Source organism: Micropterus dolomieu, linkage group LG20 (genome assembly GCF_021292245.1).
Source record: "Micropterus dolomieu isolate WLL.071019.BEF.003 ecotype Adirondacks linkage group LG20, ASM2129224v1, whole genome shotgun sequence".
Lineage (NCBI taxonomy): Eukaryota > Metazoa > Chordata > Actinopteri > Centrarchiformes > Centrarchidae > Micropterus > Micropterus dolomieu.
This window is the reverse complement of record NC_060169.1, coordinates 35,481,422-35,488,068: the sequence shown is the minus strand read 5'-3', so window position 1 is coordinate 35,488,068 and position 6,647 is coordinate 35,481,422. Positions and strand designations below refer to the sequence as shown.

At 43.7% G+C, this 6,647-nt stretch overlaps 1 long non-coding RNA gene across 1 annotated transcript; it reads right to left on the bottom strand.

Annotated features, from left to right (window-relative positions):
• Positions 1 to 55: 55 nt before the first annotated feature.
• Positions 56 to 1,034, bottom strand: LOC123959552. Its single transcript, XR_006822333.1, has 3 exons — positions 957 to 1,034; positions 521 to 644; positions 56 to 203 (listed from the first exon to the last, which is right to left on the bottom strand). It is a non-coding gene; the product is annotated as an uncharacterized LOC123959552 (long non-coding RNA).
• Between the last annotated feature and the right edge of the window lie 5,613 nt (positions 1,035 to 6,647).

Here is a 6,647-nt window from a genome sequence, read left to right as displayed (position 1 = left end):
CCACTAATGTCAAGCATATGAAGCTTCTTTCCAAACCTCCAACTTCAGCTTCTTCAGATGCTTTTTAATTTTGAGCTCCCTCATCTCAGGGCTAATGTCCTGTGCCTGCCCGTATGCCCTCAGTGCTTCTGCCTCTTGAAAGTATTTCTGCTTCTCGTCTTTCCCTAATGTGGACCACTTGCCCTTAATATCGTTCATTGTGCCTAAGGGAAAAAATAGATGCACAGAAAACTTAACTTTGGAGTCTGCATCTCTTTTTTTAAAGTAAATTCATACAGAGATAATCTGTCCAACACGCTGGATCCCACTTGGGTTGTGAAACCCATTACATTGTAACAAGCCTGTACAACAGGCTTCAATAGACACAGAACTCTTGCACTGATGTATGAAATCCTTCAAATACTATACTACAAATTCGTTTCACAACTCTTGCGAACCCCTGATGTAAACAGGACCGCTACGTACAACAACAACTAACCATTTAGTATAACAATTAAAAGCATCCAATACTGACTGATACCTTTGTTTCTGAGAATGTCCCTACATAAAAGATTGTATGGTGACAGTTCTCTTGTGTGTATTTTGGGCTTTGACTGCCAGGGCTCAGAAGCAGCTTTGGACTTTTTGTAGTTACCAATCCAGTTCTGAAAGAGAGAAAACTAAAATAATGAAAGCGTATTATACAAATTAAACTTAATGTTAATAAAAACACTGCATTTATACCAGCAATACAGCAGAATGATATATTTATTTGACATGTTGTGTTAGTGTGGCACTTAGGTAAATCTTACTTCTATGACACAGGTTTCCAAACCAAAGACAGTGTTGAGGCTAAGTGTGGATTTTGCATACCATACGGTCTTTCTCAAACACATTAATGCTTCTTGATTAGCGACTGTAAGGCTTACCTCTATGGGCCATCTTCAACCTGAAACATAAACAGAGAAAAAACTTACACAAGACAGATGTCACAGTTGGTCCTGTGACAGTTGGAGGTTGCTTCCTTTGTTTTCTTTTCCTGTGGTGGTCTGTGGGCGTGTGTGGGTGTGTCTTTGCCTTGGCAGGGAGCTGGTTGCCCGGCAAGGCTTCACACCTGTTGCCAATCCTCATCTACACCTGGTCTTAAGATGTGGGGCTCCCTGAGACTCTGCGCCAGATTATTCGTAGCCATAACTTGGTTGAGTACTTCAGGCCAGCTTGTTTCCTGAGCGTTTAGTCTTTTTCCAGTGTGTCTCTGCCTGAACCCAGATTAATGTTTTTAGTTTATCTCCTTTTTCTACTTGCCGAGTCCGGTGTCATTTGCCCTGCTTGGAGGATCTCTAGGAGAGCGAATTGCCCCTGCCCAGGACTGCCTGCCCCTGCTCACATCTCACCCACTACCATTTTGTACTAGTCCTTTGTGAATAAACTCTTTACTTTGATGGGCTTTGAGTGTTCTGTATCTGCACCCCGGTCCTCAGTCTTACTAAAACCTAACAACAGATTTATAAACAGACTCTCTATGCAGCTTGGCCCAAAACCTAATTTGGATAGTTGCATGATAAGTAATAAAACAAACTTACCACACAAGACACAACTGGTAAGTGATGCTGTAAAAGGAGGCTTTGGGTTTTATTTTCAAGTTCTATGTTGAGGACAGCAATGCATGCTAAGGTATTTCTAATAAATTGACACGGTTCCTCTTTTGTATGAATGTCAATATGATTGTAAGACACTCACAGGTGACAGGTGCAGCCGACTGAGCTTGCTCCTCGTGAACTTATTTTACGTTCTAGTCAAGATCCCAAGGTTTTCAAAGAGACCAAACATGTCAGGTTGAATTAGTTACATGTAACGTTATTTAAAATGATTCTCTGGACTTCTCCATTGCATGTAGCCTAACGTTAACGTTAATGCTACCGGCGCAGCCATAAAGTTTGGGTTTGAATATTTTACTCAATATGAGCGTGAAATAGCTTCAGTGAAGAGATTATAAGCTATGCAACATGTCTAATTTACAATCTTACAGTGTGGAAAATGTCATTTTTACAGGCTAACGTTGAAGCTAATTTAATTTACCAGTTCAAAGCTGTCACGTAAAACATGCTAATAATTAGTAATGCTAACGAAAGCATACATGCTAATAATGTAAAGCAAACGCAATAGCAAAACGGTTATTTCTTGTCAACATTCATGTCACACAACCCTAAAACTATTTTTTTCTGTATTACTTTCGCGTATTGGCTAATTAATCACCGTTAAAATGCTCGCCTTTTAAATGGTCTTACCTGACAATATCCCGTTAACCAGCAGACTTCCGGTCAGCGGTGAGCTGGATTCCTGTTGGACAGGATCTGGAGTCTTCTCTTCTATTAGTATCGGTGATTATGTGAATGGATGATATTTGCCTTCTGAACCTACCAGTAGCTGCAGTAGGGCCCTTCTGGCCCATATCTATGGGGCTGATAACCACTGATAACGCCCATTCAATCGAGTGATAACATTCGTTCTCAGATCGTAGGTTTTGGTGTAAACCGCATCGTCTACCGCTTATCCCAGCTGACATCGGGCGAAAGGCGGGGTATACCCTGGACAGGTTGCCAGTCCATCGCAGAGAGAGATAGAGAGAGAGAGAGATTTTGATTTTTCAAAACACACTTTTATTAGTCAGTACTCACTCACACACCATACATTTATATCGTCAACACATCAGCATACACCAGCTGATCAGCCTGGACAGAACACAGCACCCTGCCATGAGCCCACACTGACAAAAAAGTTTCTAAGTCCTGATTTGCTCTGTAAAAACTGAAATCTAACAATAACCTGGACTTCATCATTTTCACAAACATCTTCACATTGACTGCTTGATCTGTCTCCATCTTTTTTCTCCTGCTCACATACACGGCCATCTTAGCCTGACCCAGGACAAAGTTTAGCAGCTGACATTTGTTCTTCTGATGTTGAGTGTATTTAAAAAAAACAAATAAAAACCTGTTTAGTAAAAAACTCTTTAAAACCCCTAAAGATGTTTTCCAGCAAAACAAACAGAGACATGAGACGTGTGCACTCTAAAAAACAGTGAAACACGGTCTCCCTCTGCAGACAGAAAGGACACTGGTCCTGTACATTCCCATTCAGCACAGATACAAAAGAGTTTACAGCCAGTATTCCATGAAGGATTCTCCACTGTAGGTCTGCATGTCTCTTTGTCAGGGGGGGTTTATACAGAGACCTCCAGGCAGCTCGAAAATCAGTCCTCCAGGGGGTGTCGCTATGTCCGTTAAGTGTCTTTTTGTTTAGAGTTTTTACCAACTGTGTCTTTCCTGTGGCATCACTCAGAGACACCCCAGCAGAGTTGACCAGTAAAGGTCCCGAAACATCGGTCAAGTCAGGAGACAGAGTGGTAGAAGGATATGGGTCAGTGTCGTCCGGCAGCAGAGAGCCGTCTCTATAGTCCATCAGGAGAGAGACCTCGTGTCCCGTCAGCTGATGTCTCCAGTGTCTCAGTAACAGACTGACATAGCGGCTCGACCTCAGCCCCAGACGAACCGCCAGACCAGCAGGACGGTCCAGCCGAGGTCCGGTCAGCTCCTCCACCTGCCCCAGCGTGGAGATCCTGGCAGTGAGGAGCTTTTCAAACAGAGTGGGTGAAAACCCCCCAAGACAGTCCAGACGTCCTCCAAACAGAACAGGCTCCTTAAGCAGCCAGTACAAGGACTCAGTGTGTCCCTGTCTCTCTTCGTTCATCAACGTCCATACTTTAAAAACACTTTGGTAAAACCCAGGCAGAGAGGACATGCACACACCTTTTAAGTTCATTAAAAACAGAGACGAGCTCAGTCCCAGTCCACCAAACAGGACAGTGGCCTCCACACCAGGTCTGCAGGCCCAGTGAGTATTCTCTGGACAAACTGCAAGCGGAGAGTAGCCCCCCTACTGGCCAAGTGGACCAGGCCCTGCCCCCCTTCCTCTTTTGTAAGGAAAAGCATGCTCTGAGGAATCCAGTGTAACTTGTCCCAGAAAAAATCCACTAATATTCTTTGTATGTTTGGCAGGAGAGAGGGTGGATGGAGGGTCAACACAGGCCAAACGGTGCCACAGAGCCGAAGAAACCAAATTATTTGCAACAAAAACCCGACCTTTAAAAGACATTTTAGGCAGCAGCCATTTCCACTTGTTCAGGCGACCTTTGACCTTCTCCAAAACTCCATCCCAGTTTTTTTTCAAAGATGCTTCATTTCCCAGAAACACTCCTAAATATTTCAGACCTCCTGTTTTCCAGAAAAGGCCTCCAGGCAGACTGAGCTGACTCCTCAGCCTCTCTCCCACCATCACAGCCTCACTCTTCACCCAGTTAACTTTAGCAGATGATATCAGGCCATACAGATTTAAGGTTTCCTCCAACACATCAATATCTCTCTGCTTATTCACCAGAACGATGATATCATCTGTATATGCAGACAGTTTGAAAAGAATGTTACATTTTGGAAAACAGACACCAGAGAAAGCAGACCTTAGTCTGTGAAGCAGAGGTTCAATGGCCAGAGAATATAACATGCCAGACAGAGAGCAGCCCTGCCTCACCCCCTTCTGTAAGGCAAGGCAAGGCAAGTTTATTTCTGTACACTAAAGGGAGCACTCAGGCCTCCATTTATCTTCAGAACACTCGCAATGTCACAGTACAAAACCTGGATCTTGGCTATGAAACGTGGGTTGAAACCAAAGGCAGTCAGAGTCCGCCACAGATACTGGTGTTCAACCCGATCAAAAGCCTTTTCCTGGTCTATTGAAATCAGACCAGTATCTACAGCCAATGAACTAGAGACTTCCAAAACATCTCGAATCAGAGTGATATTGTCACTGATTAACCTGCTGGGTACACAGTAGGTCTGGTCAACGTGAATGACAGACCCCATCACCTGTCTGAGTCTGGTCTTTTGTAGTCCGAGCAGAGTAGCGACACAGGCCTCCAATTTTTCAGCTCCTGCAAATCACCCTTCTTTGGTAGCAGAGTGATCACTGCCCTCCTGCAGCTCAGAGGCAGACGACCCATCTCCAAACTGTCACCAAGAACTTCCAGCAGATCCTGTCCCAGCACACACCAGAAAGACTTATAAAACTCCACAGGAAGGCCGTCAATCCCCGGAGCTCGAACACTCTGCAGACTCATCGCAGCACGATACAGTTCAGGTAGAGACAGCTGAGCTTCCAGCTCTACATTGTGCTCATCACTGACCTGAGGAAGATCAGCATAGAAGAGCTCTTCTACCTCTGGATGGTCTGCCAGCTCGCTTGTGTACAGTTCTTTATAGAAACTGGCTGCGTGCTTTCTGATCTCAGAGGAATCGGAGATGGAAGCTCCGTCTCTGGATCGAATGGAGTGAAAGATCTTTCTCTCTCCAACCCAAAGAAGAAAGAAGAAATGTGACGGGGCGTCCATGTGTGTGGCATCCAGGAACCGAGACCTCACCAGAGCCCCCTGAGCTGTCACACCCAGAAGGTTGGCCAAACCCAATGTAGTGGCTATCTTAATTGTTTGTAATTATAAACTTCAACTAAACTTACTTCTGTTATCATAACCACATTGTATGAACGTCGTAAGACAATTTTACGCGTTGAGTTGGCCCGGAGAGAACCAACGACGGTAAAACAACCGTGTTGCTCCGCCGTCCACACTCGTTTATTGTTTTTCTTCCTTACCGCTTCCTTCAAACTTCAAAATAAGAGTTCCAATACAGAAGTTGCACCGAAATACCAAAATAAACACAAGAATGACAGAGTAACAAATGTTATAACATAAACAAACTTGCTACTAATGAATGGCGCTTACATTCCAGCCCCTAATTGTTAATTCTGCAACATAACAATTACATCTTTGAAATTAAAGCGTCATTTCTCTCAGAATTAAGGATTCATCACTTGCACAAACAAAACTTGTACTTAACCTTAACCAAAACAGTATATTTCAAATCTACATTCAAGTAAACTCAAAATGCACTTATAACATGTATCAACATCTTGCCTTATACAAAGGTATACTTATGGCACATATAACCTAAAAAATGCCATCACTTAGTTTACTCCTCCATCTCAACACACATAATTTATGTATTGGCCTTTCCAAAATGCTAGATTTAGTTTTGACAAATACACGTCTCACAAGTCCCTTTGAATCAGAAAGTGTCCGTTCAACCTTTCCTATCAACCAGGAACTTCTTGGTGCACTGTCATCAACTATAAGGACAACATCTCCTGATTTCAGATTTCTCCTTGTTACTGTCCACTTCTGCCTCTCTTGCAACAGTGGCAAGTACTCTTTAGTCCATCGCTTCCAAAAGATGTCAGACAGGTACTGCGACTGTTTCCACCTCCTCTTGCCATACAAGTCCTCTCTGTCAAACAGTCCTGGTGGCAGCACAGGCTGGCCTTTAAGGAGAAGCAAATGGTTAGGTGAGAGTGCCTCCAAATCATTTGGGTCACTTGACACTCATGTTATAGGCCTGCCATTAACAATTGCCTCGACTTCACACATCAATGTATGAAGACATTCGTCGTCGAGAGGCTGCCGTTTCAGAATATGGTTGAGGATTTTCCTCACAGAACGTATCTGTCTCTCCCAGATGCCACCAAAATGTGAACCTGTTGGCGGGTTGAACATCCAGGTA